The sequence below is a fragment of the Phyllobates terribilis genome, unplaced genomic scaffold, assembly GCF_046119375.1.
Source record: "Phyllobates terribilis strain yellow unplaced genomic scaffold, ASM4611937v1 Scaffold_1__5_contigs__length_1240528914, whole genome shotgun sequence".
Taxonomy (NCBI): Eukaryota; Metazoa; Chordata; class Amphibia; order Anura; family Dendrobatidae; genus Phyllobates; species Phyllobates terribilis.
In genome coordinates, this window is record NW_027362761.1 from 648,405,899 (window position 1) to 648,429,265 (window position 23,367).

The window sequence follows — 23,367 nt, forward strand, 5'->3', positions numbered from 1 at the left end:
TAGTAGTTTTCAGCCAATTTTCTGGATTTTTGCAAATTTCACTTTTTTGTGAAAATATCCACTAAATGAGGGAATAATATGAGTGAGGGTACCTCAGGAGAGTTCCAAATGTGTGTGGGTAGAATATATATCCCACGGGGGTAAAATTGAAAAAAGTTGAAAAAATTTTTCTTTTGGACTTAGTCATTTTTCCGGCATTTATTAGACTTTCAGATAGGGCAAATGTCAGTGAGCGTTCCGATTTCAGTTCCAGAGCGATTCGCCCAATGAGTCCTTGATATTTAGTCGTTTTCAGCCAATTTTCTGGATTTTTGAAAATTTCACTTTTTTGTGAAAATATCCACTAAATGAGGGAATAATATGTGTGAGGGTACCCCAGGAGAGTTCCAAATGTGTGTGGGTAGAATATATATCCTAGGGGAGTAAAATTGAAAAAAGTTGAAAAAATTTTTCTTTTGAACTTAGTCATTTTTCCGGCGTTTATCAGACTTTCAGATAGGGGAAATGTCAGTGAGCGTTCGGATTTCAGTACCAGAGCGATTCGCCCAATGAGCCCTTGATATTAAGTCGTTTTCAGCCAATTTTCTGGATTTTTGCAAATTTCAGTTTTTTTAGGAAAATATCCACTAAATGAGGGAATAATATGTGTGAATGTACCCCAGGAGAGTTCCAAATGTGTGTGGGTAGAATATATATCCCACGGGGGTAAAATTGAAAAAAATATTTTTTTGGACTTAGTCATTTTTCCGGCGTTTATCAGACTTTCTGATAGGGGAACTGTCAGTGAGCGTTCCGATTTCAGTTCCAGAGCGATTCGCCCAATGAGTCCTTGGTATTTAGTCATTTTCAGTCAATTTTCTGGATTTTTGAAAATTTTACTTTTTTGTGAAAATATCCACTAAATGAGGGAATAATATGTGTGAGGGTACCCCAGGAGAGTTCCAAATGTGTGTGGGTAGAATATATATCCTAGGGGGGTAAAATTGAAAAAAGTTTAAAAAATTTTTCTTTTGGACTTAGTCATTTTTCCGGCGTTTATCAGACTTTCAGATAGGGGAAATGTCAGTGAGCATTCCGATTTCAGTTCCAGAGCGATTCGCCCAATGAGTCCTTGATATTTAGGTGTTTTCAGCCAATTTTCTGGATTTTTGAAAATTTCCCTTTTTTGTGAAAATATCCACTAAATGAGGGAATAATATGTGTGAGGGTACCCCAGGAGAGTTCCAAATGTGTGTGGGTAGAATATAATATCCCAGGGAGGTAAAATTGAAAAAAACATTTTTTTGGACTTAGTCATTTTTCCGGCGTTTATCAGACTTTCTGATAGGGGAAATGTCAGTGAGCATTCCGATTTCTGTTCCAGTGCAATTCGCCTGATGAGTCCTTGATATTTAGTCGTTTTCAGACAATTTTCGGGATTTTTGAAAATTTCACTTTTTTGTGAAAATATCCACTAAATGAGGGATTAATATGTGTGAGGGTACCCTAGGAGAGTTCCAAATGTGTGTGGGTAGAATATATATCCCACGGGGGTAAAATTTAAAAAAACATTTTTTTGGACTTAGTCATTTTTCCGCCGTTTATCAGACTTTCAGATAGGGGAAATGTCAGTGAGCGTTCCGATTTCAGTTCCAGAGCGATTCACCCAATGAGACCTTGGTATTTAGTCATTTTCAGCCAATTTTCTGGATTTTTGAAAATTTCACTTTTTTGGGAAAATATCCACTAAATGAGGGAATAATATGTGTGAGGGTACCCCAGGAGAGTTCCAAATGTGTGTGGGTAGAATATATACAGTGCCTACAAGTAGTATTCAACCCCCTGCAGATTTAGCTGGTTGACACATGCAGAATTAACTTGGCATTGTGACATTTGTACTGTAGATCAGCCTGGAAGTGGGAAATGCACTGCAGCAAATTTTGTTTTTGTTTTTTTTTTTATTTTTTTTTAAAAACGTTAAAAGTTAATTCAGAGTGTCATTTATTATTCAACCCCTCAAACCACAAGAATTCTGTTTGGTCCCCCAAAAGTATTAAGAAGTAGTTCAGGCACCAAGAATAATGAGCTTCACATGTGTGGATTAAAGATCTCTTTTGCCAGCCTTTTCTGACTATTTAAGACCCTCCCCAAACTTGTGAACAGCACTCAGACATGGTCAACATGGGAAAGACAAAGTAGCATTCCAAGGCCATCAGAGACAAGATCGTGGAGGGTCACAAGGCTGGCAAGGGGTACAAAACCCTTTCCAAGGAGTTGGGCCAACCTGTCTCCACTGTTGGGAGCATCATCCGTAAGTGGAAGGCTTATGGAACTACTGTTAGCCTTCCACGGCCAGGACAGCCTTTGAAAGTGTCCTCCCGTGCCGAGGCAAGGCTTGTCCGAAGAGTCAACGCTAACCCAAGGACAACAAGGAAGGAGCTCCGGGAAGATCTCATGGCAGTGGGGACATTGGTTTCAGTCAATACCATAAGTAACGTACTCCACCGCAATGGTCTCCGTTCCAGACGAGCCCGTAAGGTACCTTTACTTTCAAAGCGTCATGTCAAGGCTCGTCTACAGTTTGCTCATGATCACTTGGAGGACTCTGAGACAGACTGGTTCAAGGTTCTATGGTCTGATGAGACCAAGATCGAGATCTTTGGTGCCAACCACACACGTGACGTTTGGAGACTGGATGGCACTGCATACGACCCCAAGAATACCATCCCTACAGTCAAGCATGGTGGTGGCAGCATCATGCTGTGGGGCTGTTTCTCTGCCAAGGGGCCTGGCCATCTGGTCCGCATCCATGGGAAGAAGGATAGCACGGCCTATCTGGAGATTTTGGCCAAGAACCTCCGCTCCTCCATCAAGGATCTTAAGATGGGTCGTAATTTCATCTTCCAACAAGACAACGACCCAAAGCACACAGCCAAGAAAACCAAGGCCTGGTTCAAGAGGGAAAAAGTCAAGGTGTTGGAGTGGCCTAGTCAGTCTCCTGACCTTAACCCAATTGAAAACTTGTGGAAGGAGCTCAAGAATAAAGTCCACATGAGACACCCAAAGAACCTAGATAACTTTGAGTAGATCTGCATGGAGGAGTGGGCCAAGATAACTCCACAGACCTGTGCCGGCCTGATCAGGTCTTATAAAAGACGATTATTAGCTGTAATTGCAAACAAGGGTTATTCCACAAAATATTAAACATAAGGGTTGTATAATAATTGACCCACACTTTTATGTTTAAAATTTAATAAAATTCAACTGAGCAACATAACTTTTTGGTTTGTAAGATTTATGCTTCTGTTCATAAAACCTACTCTCGTTTGCAGTTTGAAGGCTCTAACTTATTTGCATCTTATCAAACCAGCTAAATCTGCAGGGGGTTGAATACTACTTGTAGGCACTGTATCCCACGGGGGTAAAATTGAAAAAAGTTGAAAAAATTTTTCTTTTGGACTTAGTCATTTTTCCGGCATTTATCAGACTTTCAGATAGGGGAAATGTCAGTGAGTGTTCCGATTTCAGTTCCAGAGCGTTTCGCCCAATGAGTCCTTGATATTTAGTTGTTTTCAGCCAATTTTCTGGATTTTTGGAAATTTCCCTTTTTTTATAAAAATATCCACTACATGAGGGTATAATATGTGTGAGGGTACCCCAGGAGAGTTCCAAATGTGTGTGGGTAGAATATATATCCCACGGGGGTAAAATTGAAAAAAATATTTTTTTGGACTTAGTCATTTTTCTGGCGTTTATCAGACTTTCTGATAGGGGAAATGTCAGTGAGCATTCCGATTTCTGTTCCAGTGCAATTCGCCTGATGAGTCCTTGATATTTAGTCGTTTTCAGCCAATTTTCTGGATTTTTGAAAATTTCACTTTTTTGGAAAAATATCCACTAAATGAGGGTATAATATGTGTGAGGGTACCCCAGGAGAGTTCCAAATGTGTGTTGGTAGAATATATATCCCACGGGGGTAAAATTGAAAAAAGTTGAAAATTTTTTTTTTGGACTTAGTAATTTTTCCGGCGTTTATCAGATTATCAGATAGGGGAAATGTCAGTGAGCGTTCCGATTTCAGTACCAGAGCGTTTCGCCCAATGAGTCCTTGATATTTCGTAGTTTTCAGCCAACTTTCTGGATTTTTGCAAATTTCACTTTTTTGTGAAAATATCAACTAAATGAGGGAATAATATGTGTGAGGGTACCCCAGGAGAGTTCCAAAAGTGTGTGTGCATAGAATATATATCCCACGGGGGTAAAATTGAAAAAGTTGAAAAACTTTTTTTTTTCGACTTAGTCATTTTTCCGGCGTTTATCAGACTTTCAGATAAGGGAAATGTCAGTGAGTGTTCCGATTTCAGTTCCAGAGCGATTCGCCCAATGAGTCCTTGATATTTAGGTGTTTTCAGCCAATTCTCAGGATTTTTGAAAATTTCACTTTTTTATGAAAATATCCACTAAATAAGGGAATAATATTTGTGAGGGTACCCCAGGAGAGTTCCAAATGTGTGTGGGTAGAATATATATCCCACGGGGGTAAAATTGAAAAAAGTTGAAAAAATTTTTTTTTGGACTTAGTCATTTTTCCGGCGTTTATCAGACTTTCAGATAGGGGAAATGTCAGTGAGCGTTCCGATTTCAGTTCCAGAGCGTTTCGCCCAATGAGTCCTTGATATTTAGTCATTTTCAGCCAATTTTCTGAATTTTTTAAAATTTCCCTTTTTTGTGAAAATATCCACTAAATGAGGGTATAATATGTGTGAGGGTACCCCAGGAGAGCTCCAAATGTGTGTGGGTAGAATATATATCCCACGGGGGTAAAATTGAAAAAAAAAATTTTTTGGACTTAGTCATTTTTCCGGCGTTTATCAGGCTTTCTAATAGGGGAAATGTCAGTGAGCATTCCGATTTCTGTTCCAGTGCAATTCACCTGATGAGTCCTTGATATTTAGTCGTTTTCAGCCAATTTTCTGGATTTTAGAAAAGTTCACTTTTTTGTGAAAATATCCACTAAATGAGGGAATAATATGTGTGAGGGTACCCCAGGAGAGTTCCAAAAGTGTGTGTGCATAGAATATATATCCCACGGGGGTAAAATTGAAAAAGTTGAAAAACTTTTTTTTTTTGACTTAGTCATTTTTCCGGCGTTTATCAGACTTTCAGAAAGGGGAAATGTCAGTGAGTGTTCCGATTTCAGTTCCAGAGCGATTCGCCCAATGAGTCCTTGATATTTAGGTGTTTTCAGCCAATTCTCAGGATTTTTGAAAATTTCACTTTTTTGTGAAAATATCCACTAAATGAGGGAATAATATGTGTGAGGGTACCCCAGGAGAGTTCCAAATGTGTGTGGGTAGAATATATATCCCACGGGGGTAAAATTGAAAAAGTTGAAAAACTTTTTTTTTTCGACTTAGTCATTTTTCCGGCGTTTATCAGACTTTCAGATAGGGGAAATGTCAGTGAGTGTTCCGATTTCAGTTCCAGAGTGTTTCGCCTAATGAGTCCTTGATATTTAGTTGTTTTCAGCCAATTTTCTGGATATTTGGAAATTTCCTTTTTTTTTATAAAAATATCCACTAAATGAGGGAATAATATGTGTGAGGGTACCCCAGGAGAGTTCCAAATGTGTGTGGGTAGAATACATATCCCACGGGGGTAAAATAGAAAAAAGTTGAAAAAAATTTTTTTTTGGACTTCGTCATTTTTCCGGCGTTTATCAGACTTTCAGATAGGGGAAATGTCAGTGAGCGTTCCGATTTCAGTTCCAGAGCGTTTCGCCCAATGAGTCCTTGATATTTAGTCATTTTCAGCCAATTTTCTGAATTTTTGAAAATTTCACTTTTTTGGGAAAATATCCACTAAATGAGGGTATAATATGTGTGAGGGTACCCCAGGAGAGTTCCAAATGTGTGTGGGTAGAATATATATCCCACGGGGGTAAAATTGAAAAAAACATTTTTTTGACTTAGTCATTTTTCCGGCGTTTATCAGACTTTCTGATAGGGGAAATGTCAGTGAGCATTCCGATTTCTGTTCCAGTGCAATTCGCCTGATGAGTCCTTGATATTTAGTCGTTTTCAGCCAATTTTCTGGATTTTTGAAAATTTCACTTTTTTGTGAAAATATCCACTAAATGAGGGAATAATATGTGTGAGGGTACCCCAGGAGAGTTCCAAATGTGTGTGGGAAGAATATATATCCCACGGGGGTAAAATTGAAAAAAGTTGAAAAAATTTTTTTTTGGACTTTGTCATTTTTTCCGGCGTTTATCAGACTTTCAAATAGGGGAAATGTCAGTGAGCGTTTCGATTTCAGTTCCAGAGCGATTCGCCCAATGAGTCCTTGATATTTAGTCGTTTTCAGCCAATTTTCTGGATTTTTGAAAATTTCACTTTTTTGTGAAAATATCCACTAAATGAGGCAATAATATGTGTGAGGGTACCCCAGGAGAGTTCCAAAAGTGTGTGTGCATAGAATATATATCCCACGGGGGTAAAATTGAATAAGTTGAAAAACTTTTTTTTTTCGACTTAGTCTTTTTTCCGACGTTTATCAGACTTTCAGATAGGGGAAATGTCAGTGAGTGTTCCGATTTCAGTTCCAGAGCGATTCGCCCAATGAGTCCTTGATATTTAGGTGTTTTCAGCCAATTTTCTGAATTTTTGAAAATTTCCCTTTTTTGTGAAAATATCCACTAAATGAGGGAATAATATGTGTGAGGGTACCCCAGGAGAGTTCCAAATGTGTGTGGGTAGAATATATATCCCACGTGGGTAAAATTGAAAAAAGTTGAAAAAATTTTTTTTTGGACTTAGTCATTTTTCCGGCGTTTATCAGACTTTCAGATAGGGGAAATGTCAGTGAGCGTTCCGATTTCAGTTTCAGAGCGTTTCGCCCAATGAGTCCTTGATATTTAGTCATTTTCAGCCAATTTTCTGAATTTTTGAAAATTTCCCTTTTTTGTGAAAATATCCACTAAATGAGGGAATAATATGTGTAAGGGTACCCTAGGAGAGTTCCAAATGTGTGTGGGTAAAATATATATCCCACGGGGGTAAAATTGAAAAAAGTTGAAAAATTTTTTTTTGGACTTAGTAATTTTTCCGGCGTTTATCAGATTATCAGATAGGGGAAATGTCAGTGAGCGTTCCGATTTCAGTACCAGAGCGTTTCGCCCAATGAGTCCTTGATATTTCGTAGTTTTCAGCCAACTTTCTGGATTTTTGCAAATTTCACTTTTTTGTGAAAATATCAACTAAATGAGGGAATAATATGTGTGAGGGTACCCCAGGAGAGTTCCAAAAGTGTGTGTGCATAGAATATATATCCCACGGGGGTAAAATTGAAAAAGTTGAAAAACTTTTTTTTTTCGACTTAGTCATTTTTCCGGCGTTTATCAGACTTTCAGATAAGGGAAATGTCAGTGAGTGTTCCGATTTCAGTTCCAGAGCGATTCGCCCAATGAGTCCTTGATATTTAGGTGTTTTCAGCCAATTCTAAGGATTTTTGAAAATTTCACTTTTTTATGAAAATATCCACTAAATAAGGGAATAATATTTGTGAGGGTACCCCAGGAGAGTTCCAAATGTGTGTGGGTAGAATATATATCCCACGGGGGTAAAATTGAAAAAAGTTGAAAAAATTTTTTTTTGGACTTAGTCATTTTTCCGGCGTTTATCAGACTTTCAGATAGGGGAAATGTCAGTGAGCGTTCCGATTTCAGTTCCAGAGCGTTTCGCCCAATGAGTCCTTGATATTTAGTCATTTTCAGCCAATTTTCTGAATTTTTTAAAATTTCCCTTTTTTGTGAAAATATCCACTAAATGAGGGTATAATATGTGTGAGGGTACCCCAGGAGAGTTCCAAATGTGTGTGGGTAGAATATATATCCCACGGGGGTAAAATTGAAAAAAAAAATTTTTTGGACTTAGTCATTTTTCCGGCGTTTATCAGGCTTTCTAATAGGGGAAATGTCAGTGAGCATTCCGATTTCTGTTCCAGTGCAATTCACCTGATGAGTCCTTGATATTTAGTCGTTTTCAGCCAATTTTCTGGATTTTAGAAAAGTTCACTTTTTTGTGAAAATATCCACTAAATGAGGGAATAATATGTGTGAGGGTACCCCAGGAGAGTTCCAAAAGTGTGTGTGCATAGAATATATATCCCACGGGGGTAAAATTGAAAAAAGTTGAAAAAATTTTTTTTTGGACTTAGTCATTTTTCCGGCGTTTATCAGACTTTCAGATAGGGGAAATGTCAGTGAGCGTTCCGATTTCAGTTCCAGAGCGTTTCGCCCAGTGAGTCCTTGATATTTAGTCATTTTCAGCCAATTTTCTGAATTTTTGAAAATTTCCCTTTTTTGTGAAAATATCCACTAAATGAGGGTATAATATGTGTGAGGGTACCCCAGGAGAGTTCCAAATGTGTGTGGGTAGAATATATATCCCACGGGGGTAAAATTGAAAAAAACATTTTTTTGGACTTAGTCATTTTTCCGGCGTTTATCAGACTTTCTGATAGGGGAAATGTCAGTGAGCGTTCCGATTTGAGTTCCAGAGCGATTCGCCCAATGAGTCCTTGATATTTAGGTGTTTTCAGCCAATTTTCTGGATTTTTGAAAATTATCCTTTTTTGTGAAAATATCCACTAAATGAGGGAATAATATGTGTGAGGGTACCCCAGTAGAGTTCCAAAAGTGTGTGTGCGTAGAATATATATGCCACGGGGGTAAAATTGAAAAAAGTTGAATAATTTTTTTTTTAGACTTAGTCATTTTTCCGGCGTTTATCAGACTTTCAGATAGGGGAAATGTCAGTGACGTTCCGAATTCATTTCCAGAGCGATTCGCCCAATGAGTCCGTGATGTTTAGTCGTTTTCAGCCAATTTTCTGGCTTTTTGAAAATTTCACTTTTTTGTGAAAATATCCACTAAATGAGGGAATAATATGTGTGAGGGTACCCCAGGAGAGTTCCAAATGTGTGTGGGTATAATATATATCCCACGGGGATAAAATTGAAAAAAGTTGAAAAATTTTTTTTTTAGACTTAGTCATTTTTCCGGCGTTTATCAGACTTTCAGATAGGTCAAATGTCAGTGAGCGTTCCGATTTCAGTTCCAGAGCGATTCGCCCAATGAGTCCTTGATGTTTAGTCGTTTTCAGCCAATTTTCTGGCTTTTTGAAAATTTCACTTTTTTGTGAAAGTATCCACTAAATGAGGGATTAATATTTGTGAGGGTACCCCAGGAGAATTCCAAAATTGTGTGTGCGTAGAATATATATCCCACGGGGGTAAAATTGAAAAAAGTTGAAAATTTTTTTTTTTCGGACTTAGTCATTTTTCCGGCGTTTCTCAGACTTTCAGATAGGGCAAATGTCAGTGAGCGTTCCGATTTCAGTTCCAGAGCGATTCGCCCAATGAGTCCTTGATATTTAGTCGTTTTCAGCCAATTTTCTGGATTTTTGAAAATTTCACTTTTTTGTGAAAATATCCACTAAATGAGGTATTAATATGTGTGAGGGTACCCCAGTAGAGTTCCAAAAGTGTGTGTGCGTAGAATATATATGCCACGGGGGTAAAATTGAAAAAAGTTGAATAATTTTTTTTTTAGACTTAGTCATTTTTCCGGCGTTTATCAGACTTTCAGATAGGGGAAATGTCAGTGACGTTCCGAATTCATTTCCAGAGCGATTCGCCCAATGAGTCCGTGATGTTTAGTCGTTTTCAGCCAATTTTCTGGCTTTTTGAAAATTTCACTTTTTTGTGAAAATATCCACTAAATGAGGGAATAATATGTGTGAGGGTACCCCAGTAGAGTTCCAAATGTGTGTGGGTATAATATATATCCCACGGGGATAAAATTGAAAAAAGTTGAAAAATTTTTTTTTTAGACTTAGTCATTTTTCCGGCGTTTATCAGACTTTCAGATAGGTCAAATGTCAGTGAGCGTTCCGATTTCAGTTCCAGAGCGATTCGCCCAATGAGTCCTTGATGTTTAGTCGTTTTCAGCCAATTTTCTGGCTTTTTGAAAATTTCACTTTTTTGTGAAAGTATCCACTAAATGAGGGATTAATATTTGTGAGGGTACCCCAGGAGAGTTCCAAAACTGTGTGTGCGTAGAATATATATCCCACGGGGGTAAAATTGAAAAAAGTTGAAAAATTTTTTTTTTCGGACTTAGTCATTTTTCCGTCGTTTATCAGACTTTCAGATAGGGCAAATGTCAGTGAGCGTTCCGATTTCAGTTCCAGAGCGTTTTGCCCAATGAGTCCTTGATATTTAGTCGTTTTCAGCCAATTTTCTGGATTTTTGAAAATTTCACATTTTTGTGAAAATATCCACTAAATGAGGTATTAATATGTTTGAGGGTACCCCATGAGAGTTCCAAAAGTGTGTGTCCGTAGAATATATATGCCACGGGGGTAAAATTGAAAAAAAGTTTAAAAAAATTTTTTTTAGACTTAGTCATTTTTCCGTCGTTTATCAGACTTTCAGATAGGGCAAATGTCAGTGAGCGTTCCGATTTCAGTTCCAGAGCGATTCGCCCAATGAGTCCTTGATATGTAGTCGTTTTCAGCCAATTTTCTGGATTTTTGAAAATTTCACTTTTTTGTGAAAATATCCACTAAATGAGGGAATAACATGTGTGAGGGTACCCCAGGAGAGTTCCAAATGTGTGTGGGTAGAATATATATCCCACGGGGGTAAAATTGAAAAAAGTTGAAAAAAATTTTTGTTTGGACTTAGTCATTTTTCCGGCGTTTGTCAGACTTTCAGATAGGGGAAATGTCAGTGAGCGTTCCGATTTCAGTTCCAGAGCGATTCGCCCAATGAGTCCTTGATATTTCGTCGTTTTCAGCCAATTTTCTGGATTTTTGAAAATTTCACTTTTTTGTGAAAATATCCACTAAATGAGGTATTAATATGGGTAAGAGTACCCCAGGAGAGTTCCAAAAGTGTGTGTGCAAAGAATATATATGCCACGGGGGTAAAATTGAAAAAAGTTGAAAAAAAATTTTTTTTAGACTTAGTCATTTTTCCATCGTTTATCAGACTTTCAGATAGGGCAAATGTCAGTGAGCGTTCCGATTTCAGTTCCAGAGCGATTCACCCAATGAGTCCTTGATATTTCGTCGTTTTCAGCCAATTTTCTGGATTTTTTAAAATTTCACTTTTTTGTGAAAATATCCACTAAATGAGGGAATAATATGTGTGAGGGTACCCCAGGAGAGTTCCAAATGTGTGTGGATAGAATATATATCCCACGGGGGAAAAATTGAAAAAAGTTGAAAAAAATTTTTTTTTAGACTTAGTCATTTTTACGGCGTTTATCAGACTTTCAGATAGGGGAAATGTCAGTGAGCGTTCCGATTTCTGTTCCATAGCGATTCGCCCAATGAGTCCTTGATATTTAGTCGTTTTCAGCCAATTTTCTGGATTTTTGAAAATTTCACTTTTTTGTGAAAATATCCACTAAATGAGGGAATAATATGTGTGAGGGTACCCCAGGAGAGTTACAAATGTGTGTGGGTAGAATATATATCCCACGGGGGTAAAATTGGAAAAAGTTGAAAAAAATTTTTGTTTGGACTTAGTCATTTTTCCGGCGTCTATCAGACTTTCAGATAGGGGAAATGTCAGTGAGCGTTCCGATTTCAGTTCCAGAGCGATTCGCCCAATGAGTCCTTGATATTTAGTCATTTTCAGCCAATTTTCTGGATTTTTTAAAATTTCACTTTTTTGTGAAAATATCCACTAAATGAGGGAATAATATGTGTGAGGGTACCCCAGGAGAGTTCCAAATGTGTGTGGGTAGAATATATATCCCACGGGGGTAAAATTGAAAAAAGTTGAAAAAAAATTTTTTTTAGACTTAGTCATTTTTCCGGCGTTTATCAGACTTTCAGATAGGGGAAATGTCACTGAGCATTTCGATTTCAGTTCCAGAGCGATTTGCCCAATGAGTCCTTGATATTTAGTCGTTTTCAGCCAATTTTCTGGATTTTTGAAAATTTCACTTTTTTGTGAAAATATCCACTAAATGAGGGATTAATATGTGTGAGGGTACCCCAGGAGAGTTCCAAAAGTGTGTGTGCGTAGAATATATATCCCTCGGGGATAAAATTGAAAAAAGTTGAAAACATTTTTTTTTTGGACTTAGTCATTTTTCCGGCGTTTATCAGACTTTCAGATAGGGGAAATGTCAGTGAGCGTTCCGAATTCTGTTCCAGAGCGATTCGCCCAATGAGTCCTTGATATTTAGTCGTTTTCAGCCAATTTTCTGGATTTTTGAAAATTTCACTTTTTTGTGAAAATATCCACTAAATGAGGTATTAATATGGGTAAGGGTACCCCAGGAGAGTTCCAAAAGTGTGTGTGCGTAGAATATATATGCCACGGGGGTAAAATTGAAAAAAGTTGAAAAAAATTTTTTTTAGACTTAGTCATTTTTCCATCGTTTATCAGACTTTCAGATAGGGCAAATGTCACTGAGCGTTCCGATTTCAGTTCCAGAGCGATTCGCCCAATGAGACCTTGATATTTAGTCGTTTTCAGCCAATTTTCTGGATTTTTGAAAATTTCACTTTTTTGTGAAAATATCCACTAAATGAGGGAATAACATGTGTGAGGGTACCCCAGGAGAGTTCCAAATGTGTGTGGGTAGAATATAAATCCCACGGGGGTAAAATTGAAAAAAGTTGAAAAAAATTTTTGTTTGGACTTAGTCATTTTTCCGGCGTTTGTCAGACTTTCAGATAGGGGAAATGTCAGTGAGCGTTCCGATTTCAGTTCCAGAGCGATTCGCCCAATGAGACCTTGATATTTCGTCGTTTTCAGTCAATTTCCTGGATTTTTGAAAATTTCACTTTTTTGTGAAAATATCCACTAAATGAGGGATTAATATGTGTGAGGGTACCCCAGGAGAGTTCCAAAAGTGTGTGTGCGTAGAATATATATCCCACGGGGGTAAAATTGAAAAAAGTTGAAACATTTTTTTTTTCGGACTTAGTCATTTTTCCGGCGTTTATCAGACTTTCAGATAGGGGAAATGTCAGTGAGCGTTCCGATTTCAGTTCCAGAGCGATTCGCCCAATGAGTCCTTGATATTTAGTAGTTTTCAGCCAATTTTCTGGATTTTTGAAAATTTCACTTTTTTGTGAAAATATCCACTAAATGAGGGATTAATATGTGTGAGGGTACCCCAGGAGAGTTCCAAATGTGTGCGGGTATAATATATATCCCACGGGGGTAAAATTGAAAAAAGTTGAAAATTTTTTTTTTAGACTTTGTCATTTTTCCGGCGTTTATCAGACTTTCAGATAGGGCAAATGTCAGTGAGCGTTCCGATTTCAGTTCCAGAGCGATTCGCCCAATGAGTCCTTGATATTTAGTCGTTTTCAGCCAATTTTCTGGATTTTTGAAAATTTTTACATTTTTGTGAAAATATCCACTAAATGAGGTATTAATATGTTTGAGGGTACCCCATGAGAGTTCCAAAAGTGTGTGTCCGTAGAATATATATGCCACGGGGGTAAAATTGAAAAAAAGTTTAAAAAAATTTTTTTTAGACTTAGTCATTTTTCCGTCGTTTATCAGACTTTCAGATAGGGCAAATGTCAGTGAGCGTTCCGATTTCAGTTCCAGAGCGATTCGCCCAATGAGTCCTTGATATGTAGTCGTTTTCAGCCAATTTTCTGGATTTTTGAAAATTTCACTTTTTTGTGAAAATATCCACTAAATGAGGGAATAACATGTGTGAGGGTACCCCAGGAGAGTTCCAAATGTGTGTGGGTAGAATATATATCCCACGGGGGTAAAATTGAAAAAAGTTGAAAAAAATTTTTGTTTGGACTTAGTCATTTTTCCGGCGTTTGTCAGACTTTCAGATAGGGGAAATGTCAGTGAGCGTTCCGATTTCAGTTCCAGAGCGATTCGCGCAATGAGTCCTTGATATTTCGTCGTTTTCAGCCAATTTTCTGGATTTTTGAAAATTTCACTTTTTTGTGAAAATATCCACTAAATGAGGTATTAATATGGGTAAGAGTACCCCAGGAGAGTTCCAAAAGTGTGTGTGCGTAGAATATATATGCCACGGGGGTAAAATTGAAAAAAGTTGAAAAAAAATTTTTTTTAGACTTAGTCATTTTTCCATCGTTTATCAGACTTTCAGATAGGGCAAATGTCAGTGAGCGTTCTGATTTCAGTTCCAGAGCGATTCGCCCAATGAGTCCTTGATATTTAGTCGTTTTCAGCCAATTTTCTGGATTTTTGAAAATTTCATTTTTTTGTGAAAATATCCACTAAATGAGGGAATAACATGTGTGAGGGTACCCCAGGAGAGTTCCAAATGTGTGTGGGTAGAATATATATCCCACGGGGGTAAAATTGAAAAAAGTTGAAAAAAATTTTTGTTTGGACTTAGTCATTTTTCCGGCGTTTGTCAGACTTTCAGATAGGGGAAATGTCAGTGAGCGTTCCGATTTCAGTTCCAGAGCGATTCACCCAATGAGTCCTTGATATTTCGTCGTTTTCAGCCAATTTTCTGGATTTTTTAAAATTTCACTTTTTTGTGAAAATATCCACTAAATGAGGTATTAATATGGGTAAGAGTACCCCAGGAGAGTTCCAAAAGTGTGTGTGCAAAGAATATATATCCCACGGGGGAAAAATTGAAAAAAGTTGAAAAAAATTTTTTTTTAGACTTAGTCATTTTTACGGCGTTTATCAGACTTTCAGATAGGGGAAATGTCAGTGAGCGTTCCGATTTCTGTTCCATAGCGATTCGCCCAATGAGTCCTTGATATTTAGTCGTTTTCAGCCAATTTTCTGGATTTTTGAAAATTTCACTTTTTTGTGAAAATATCCACTAAATGAGGGAATAATATGTGTGAGGGTACCCCAGGAGAGTTCCAAATGTGTGTGGGTAGAATATATATCCCACGGGGGTAAAATTGGAAAAAGTTGAAAAAAATTTTTGTTTGGACTTAGTCATTTTTCCGGCGTCTATCAGACTTTCAGATAGGGGAAATGTCAGTGAGCGTTCCGATTTCAGTTCCAGAGCGATTCACCCAATGAGTCCTTGATATTTAGTCATTTTCAGCCAATTTTCTGGATTTTTTAAAATTTCACTTTTTTGTGAAAATATCCACTAAATGAGGGAATAATATGTGTGAGGGTACCCCAGGAGAGTTCCAAATGTGTGTGGGTAGAATATATATCCCACGGGGGTAAAATTGAAAAAAGTTGAAAAAAAATTTTTTTTAGACTTAGTCATTTTTCCGGCGTTTATCAGACTTTCAGATAGGGGAAATGTCACTGAGCATTTCGATTTCAGTTCCAGAGCGATTTGCCCAATGAGTCCTTGATATTTAGTCGTTTTCAGCCAATTTTCTGGATTTTTGAAAATTTCACTTTTTTGTGAAAATATCCACTAAATGAGGGATTAATATGTGTGAGGGTACCCCAGGAGAGTTCCAAAAGTGTGTGTGCGTAGAATATATATCCCTCGGGGATAAAATTGAAAAAAGTTGAAAACATTTTTTTTTTGGACTTAGTCATTTTTCCGGCGTTTATCAGACTTTCAGATAGGGGAAATGTCAGTGAGCGTTCCGAATTCTGTTCCAGAGCGATTCGCCCAATGAGTCCTTGATATTTAGTCGTTTTCAGCCAATTTTCTGGATTTTTGAAAATTTCACTTTTTTGTGAAAATATCCACTAAATGAGGTATTAATATGGGTAAGGGTACCCCAGGAGAGTTCCAAAAGTGTGTGTGCGTAGAATATATATGCCACGGGGGTAAAATTGAAAAAAGTTGAAAAAAATTTTTTTTAGACTTAGTCATTTTTCCATCGTTTATCAGACTTTCAGATAGGGCAAATGTCACTGAGCGTTCCGATTTCAGTTCCAGAGCGATTCGCCCAATGAGACCTTGATATTTAGTCGTTTTCAGCCAATTTTCTGGATTTTTGAAAATTTCACTTTTTTGTGAAAATATCCACTAAATGAGGGAATAACATGTGTGAGGGTACCCCAGGAGAGTTCCAAATGTGTGTGGGTAGAATATAAATCCCACGGGGGTAAAATTGAAAAAAGTTGAAAAAAATTTTTGTTTGGACTTAGTCATTTTTCCGGCGTTTGTCAGACTTTCAGATAGGGGAAATGTCAGTGAGCGTTCCGATTTCAGTTCCAGAGCGATTCGCCCAATGAGACCTTGATATTTCGTCGTTTTCAGTCAATTTCCTGGATTTTTGAAAATTTCACTTTTTTGTGAAAATATCCACTAAATGAGGGATTAATATGTGTGAGGGTACCCCAGGAGAGTTCCAAAAGTGTGTGTGCGTAGAATATATATCCCACGGGGGTAAAATTGAAAAAAGTTGAAACATTTTTTTTTTCGGACTTAGTCATTTTTCCGGCGTTTATCAGACTTTCAGATAGGGGAAATGTCAGTGAGCGTTCCGATTTCAGTTCCAGAGCGATTCGCCCAATGAGTCCTTGATATTTAGTAGTTTTCAGCCAATTTTCTGGATTTTTGAAAATTTCACTTTTTTGTGAAAATATCCACTAAATGAGGGATTAATATGTGTGAGGGTACCCCAGGAGAGTTCCAAATGTGTGCGGGTATAATATATATCCCACGGGGGTAAAATTGAAAAAAGTTGAAAATTTTTTTTTTAGACTTTGTCATTTTTCCGGCGTTTATCAGACTTTCAGATAGGGCAAATGTCAGTGAGCGTTCCGATTTCAGTTCCAGAGCGATTCGCCCAATGAGTCCTTGATATTTAGTCGTTTTCAGCCAATTTTCTGGATTTTTGAAAATTTTTACATTTTTGTGAAAATATCCACTAAATGAGGTATTAATATGTTTGAGGGTACCCCATGAGAGTTCCAAAAGTGTGTGTCCGTAGAATATATATGCCACGGGGGTAAAATTGAAAAAAAGTTTAAAAAAATTTTTTTTAGACTTAGTCATTTTTCCGTCGTTTATCAGACTTTCAGATAGGGCAAATGTCAGTGAGCGTTCCGATTTCAGTTCCAGAGCGATTCGCCCAATGAGTCCTTGATATGTAGTCGTTTTCAGCCAATTTTCTGGATTTTTGAAAATTTCACTTTTTTGTGAAAATATCCACTAAATGAGGGAATAACATGTGTGAGGGTACCCCAGGAGAGTTCCAAATGTGTGTGGGTAGAATATATATCCCACGGGGGTAAAATTGAAAAAAGTTGAAAAAAATTTTTGTTTGGACTTAGTCATTTTTCCGGCGTTTGTCAGACTTTCAGATATGGGAAATGTCAGTGAGCGTTCCGATTTCAGTTCCAGAGCGATTCGCGCAATGAGTCCTTGATATTTCGTCGTTTTCAGCCAATTTTCTGGATTTTTGAAAATTTCACTTTTTTGTGAAAATATCCACTAAATGAGGTATTAATATGGGTAAGAGTACCCCAGGAGAGTTCCAAAAGTGTGTGTGCGTAGAATATATATGCCACGGGGGTAAAATTGAAAAAAGTTGAAAAAAAATTTTTTTTAGACTTAGTCATTTTTCCATCGTTTATCAGACTTTCAGATAGGGCAAATGTCAGTGAGCGTTCTGATTTCAGTTCCAGAGCGATTCGCCCAATGAGTCCTTGATATTTAGTCGTTTTCAGCCAATTTTCTGGATTTTTGAAAATTTCATTTTTTTGTGAAAATATCCACTAAATGAGGGAATAACATGTGTGAGGGTACCCCAGGAGAGTTCCAAATGTGTGTGGGTAGAATATATATCCCACGGGGGTAAAATTGAAAAAAGTTGAAAAAAATTTTTGTTTGGACTTAGTCATTTTTCCGGCGTTTGTCAGACTTTCAGATAGGGGAAATGTCAGTGAGCGTTCCGATTTCAGTTCCAGAGCGATTCACCCAATGAGTCCTTGATATTTCGTCGTTTTCAGCCAATTTTCTGGATTTTTTAAAATTTCACTTTTTTGTGAAAATATCCACTAAATGAGGGAATAATATGTGTGAGGGTACCCCAGGAGTGTTCCAAATGTGTGTGGATAGAATATATATCCCACGGGGGTAAAATTGAAAAAAGTTGAAAAAAATTTTTTTTTAGACTTAGTCATTTTTCCGGCGTTTATCAGACTTTCAGATAGGGGAAATGTCAGTGAGCGTTCCGATTTCAGTTCCAGAGCGATTCGCCCAATGAGTCCTTGATATTTAGTCGTTTTCAGCCAATTTTCTGGATTTTTGAAAATTTCACTTTTTTGTGAAAATATCCATTAAATGAGGGAATAATATGTGTGAGGGTACCCCAGGAGAGTTCCAAATGTGTGTGGGTAGAATATATATCCCACGGGGGTAAAATTGGAAAAAGTTGAAAAAAATTTTTGTTTGGACTTAGTCATTTTTCCGGCGTCTATCAGACTTTCAGATAGGGGAAATGTCAGTGAGCGTTCCGATTTCAGTTCCAGAGCGATTCGCCCAATGAGTCCTTGATATTTAGTCATTTTCAGCCAATTTTCTGGATTTTTTAAAATTTCACTTTTTTGTGAAAATATCCACTAAATGAGGGAATAATATGTGTGAGGGTACCCCAGGAGAGTTCCAAATGTGTGTGGGTAGAATATATATCCCACGGGGGTAAAATTGAAAAAAGTTGAAAAAAAATTTTTTTTAGACTTAGTCATTTTTCCGGCGTTTATCAGACTTTCAGATAGGGGAAATGTCACTGAGCATTTCGATTTCAGTTCCAGAGCGATTTGCCCAATGAGTCCTTGATATTTAGTCGTTTTCAGCCAATTTTCTGGATTTTTGAAAATTTCACTTTTTTGTGAAAATATCCACTAAATGAGGGATTAATATGTGTGAGGGTACCCCAGGAGAGTTCCAAAAGTGTGTGTGCGTAGAATATATATCCCTCGGGGATAAAATTGAAAAAAGTTGAAAACATTTTTTTTTTGGACTTAGTCATTTTTCCGGCGTTTATCAGACTTTCAGATAGGGGAAATGTCAGTGAGCGTTCCGATTTCTGTTCCAGAGCGATTCGCCCAATGAGTCCTTGATATTTAGTCGTTTTCAGCCAATTTTCTGGATTTTTGAAAATTTCACTTTTTTGTGAAAATATCCACTAAATGAGGTATTAATATGGGTAAGGGTACCCCAGGAGAGTTCCAAAAGTGTGTGTGCGTAGAATATATATGCCACGGGGGTAAAATTGAAAAAAGTTGAAAAAAATTTTTTTTAGACTTAGTCATTTTTCCATCGTTTATCAGACTTTCAGATAGGGCAAATGTCACTGAGCGTTCCGATTTCAGTTCCAGAGCGATTCGCCCAATGAGACCTTGATATTTAGTCGTTTTCAGCCAATTTTCTGGATTTTTGAAAATTTCACTTTTTTGTGAAAATATCCACTAAATGAGGGAATAACATGTGTGAGGGTACCCCAGGAGAGTTCCAAATGTGTGTGGGTAGAATATAAATCCCACGGGGGTAAAATTGAAATAAGTTGAAAAAAATTTTTGTTTGGACTTAGTCATTTTTCCGGCTTTTGTCAGACTTTCAGATAGGGGAAATGTCAGTGAGCTTTCCGATTTCAGTTCCAGAGCGATTCGCCCAATGAGACCTTGATATTTCGTCGTTTTCAGCCAATTTCCTGGATTTTTGAAAATTTCACTTTTTTGTGAAAATATCCACTAAATGAGGGATTAATATGTGTGAGGGTACCCCAGGAGAGTTCCAAAAGTGTGTGTGCGTAGAATATATATCCCACGGGGGTAAAATTGAAAAAAGTTGAAACATTTTTTTTTTCGGACTTTGTCATTTTTCCGGCGTTTATCAGACTTTCAGATAGGGCAAATGTCAGTGAGCGTTCCGATTTCAGTTCCAGAGCGTTTCGCCCAATGAGTCCTTGATATTTAGTCGTTTTCAGCCAATTTTCTGGATTTTTGAAAATTTTTACATTTTTGTGAAAATATCTACTAAATGAGGTATTAATATGTTTGAGGGTACCCCAGGAGAGTTCCAAAAGTGTGTGTGCATAGAATATATATGCCACGGGGGTAAAATTGATAAAAGTTGAAAAATTTTTTTTTTAGACTTAGTCATTTTTCCGTCGTTTATCAGACTTTCAGATAGGGCAATTGTCAGTGAGCGTTCCGATTTCAGTTCGAGAGCGATTCGCCCAATGAGTCCTTGATATTTAGTCGTTTTCAGCCAATTTTCTGGATTTATGAAAATTTCACTTTTTTGTGAAAATATCCACTAAATGAGGGAATAACATGTGTGAGGGTACCCCAGGAGAGTTCCAAATGTGTGTGGGTAGAATATATATCCCACGGGGGTAAAATTGAAAAAAGTTGAAAAAATTTTTTATTTTAGACTTAGTCATTTTTCCCGCGTTTGTCAGACTTTCAGATAGGGGAAATGTCAGTGAGCGTTCCGATTTCAGTTCCAGAGCGATTCGCCCAATGAGTTCTTGATATTTCGTCGTTTTCAGCCAATTTTCTGGATTTTTGAAAATTTCACTTTTTTGTGAAAATATCCACTAAATGAGGTATTAATATGGGTAAGAGTACCCCAGGAGAGTTCCAAAAGTGTGTGTGCGTAGAATATATATGCCACGGGGGTAAAATTGAAAAAAGTTGAAAAAAATTTTTTTTAGACTTAGTCATTTTTCCATCGTTTATCAGACTTTCAGATAGGGGAAATGTCAGTGAGCGGTCCGATTTCAGTTCCAGAGCGATTCGCCCAATGAGTCCTTGATATTTAGTCGTTTTCAGCTAATTTTCTGGATTTTTGAAAATTTCACTTTTTTGTGAAAATATCCACTAAATGAGGGAATAATATGTGTGAGGGTACCCCAGGAGAGTTCCAAATGTGTGTGGGTAGAATATGTATCCTACGGGGGTAAAATTGAAAAAAGTTGAAAAAAATTTTTGGTTGGACTTAGTCATTTTTCCGGAGTTTATCAGACTTTCAGATAGGGGAAATGTCAGTGAGCGTTCCGATTTCTGTTCCAGAGCGATTCGCCCAATGAGTCCTTGATATTTAGTTGTTTTCAGCCAATTTTCTGGATTTTTGAAAATTTCACATTTTTGTGAAAATATCCACTAAATGAGGTATTAGTATGTGTGAGGGTACCCCAGGAGAGTTCCAAAAGTGTGTGTCCGTAGAATATATATCCCACCGGGGTAAAAATGAAAAAAGTTGAAAAAAAATTTTTTTTTAGCCTTAGTCATTTTTCCGGCGTTTATCAGACTTTCAGATAGGGGAAATGTCAGTGAGCGTTCCGATTTCAGTTCCAGAGCGATTCGCCCAATGAGTCCTTGATATTTAGTCGTTTTCAGACAATTTTCTGGATTTATGAAAATTTCACTTTTTTGTGAAAATATCCACTAAATGAGGGAATAACATGTGTGAGGGTACCCCAGGAGAGTTCCAAAAGTGTGTGTCCGTAGAATATATATGCCACGGGGGTAAAATTGAAAAAAGTTGAAAAAAATTTTTATTTTAGACTTAGTCATTTTTCCGGCGTTTATCAGACTTTCAGATAGGGGAAATGTCAGTGAGCGTTCCGATTTCAGTTCCAGAGCGATTCGCCCAATGAGTCCTTGATATTTAGTCGTTTTCAGCCAATTTTCTGGATTTTTGAAAATTTCACTTTTTTGTGAAAATATCCACTAAATGAGGAAATAATATGTGTGAGGGTACCCCAGGAGAGTTCCAAATGTGTGTGGGTAGAATATATATCCCACGGGGGTAAAATTGAAAAAAGTTGAAAAAATTTTTTGTTTGGACTTAGTCATTTTTCCGGCGTTTATCAGACTTTCAGATAGGGGAAATGTCAGTGAGAGTTCCGATTTCAGTTCCAGAGTGATTCGCCCTATGAGTCCTTGATATTTAGTCGTTTTCAGCCAATTTTCTGGATTTTTGTAAATTTCACTTTTTTGTGAAAATATCCACTAAATGAGGTATTAATATGTGTGAGGGTACCCCAGAGAGTTCCAAAAGTGTGTTTGCGTACAATATATATGCCACGGGGGTAAAATTGAAAAAAGTTGAAAAAAATTTTTTATTTTAGACTTAGTCATTTTTCCGGCGTTTATCAGACTTTCAGATAGGGGAAATGTCAGTGAGCGTTCCGATTTCAGTTCCAGAGCGATTCGCCCAATGAGTCCTTGATATTTAGTCGTTTTCAGCTAATTTTCTGGATTTTTGAAAATTTCACTTTTTTGTGAAAATATCCACTAAATGAGGGAATAATATGTGTGAGGGTACCCCAGGAGAGTTCCAAATGTGTGTGGGTAGAATATGTATCCCACGGGGGTAAAATTGAAAAAAGTTGAAAAAAATTTTTGTTTGGACTTAGTCATTTTTCCGGAGTTTATCAGACTTTCAGATAGGGGAAATGTCAGTGAGCGTTCCGATTTCTGTTCCAGAGCGATTCGCCCAATGAGTCCTTGATATTTAGTTGTTTTCAGCCAATATTCTTAATTTTTTAAAATTTCACTTTTTTGTGAAAATATCCACTAAATGAGGGAATAATATGTGTGAGGGTACCCCAGGAGAGTTCCAAATGTGTGTGGGTAGAATATATATCCCACGGGGGTAAAATTGAAAAAAGTTGAAAAAAAATTTTTTTTAGACTTAGTCATTTTTCCGGCGTTTATCAGAGTTTCAGATAGGGGAAATGTCAGTGAGCGTTTCGATTTCAGTTCCAGAGCGATTCGCCCAATGAGTCCTTGATATTTAGTCCTTTTCAGCCAATTTTCTGGATTTTTGAAAATTTCACTTTTTTGTGAAAATATCCACTAAATGAGGTATTAATATGTGTGAGGGTACCCCAGGAGAGTTCCAAAAGTGTGTGTGCGTACAATACATATGTCACGGGGGTAAAATTGAAAAAAGTTGAAAACATTTTTTTTTAGACTTAGTCATTTTTCCGTCGTTTATCAGACTTTCAGATAGGGCAATTGTCAGTGAGCGTTCCGATTTCAGTTCCAGAGCGATACGCCCAATGAGTCCTTGATATTTAGTCGTTTTCAGCCAATTTTCTGGATTTATGAAAATTTCACTTTTTTGTGAAAATATCCACTAAATGAGGGAATAACATGTGTGAGGGTACCCCAGGAGAGTTCCAAAAGTGTGTGTCCGTAGAATATATATGCCACGGGGGTAAAATTGAAAAAAGTTGAAAAAAATTTTTATTTTAGACTTAGTCATTTTTCCGGCGTTTATCAGACTTTCAGATAGGGGAAATGTCAGTGAGCGTTCCGATTTCAGTTCCAGAGCGATTCGCCCAATAAGTCCTTGACATTTAGTCGTTTTCAGCCAATTTTCTGGATTTTTGAAAATTTCACTTTTTTGTGAAAATATCCACTAAATGAGGAAATAATATGTGTGAGGGT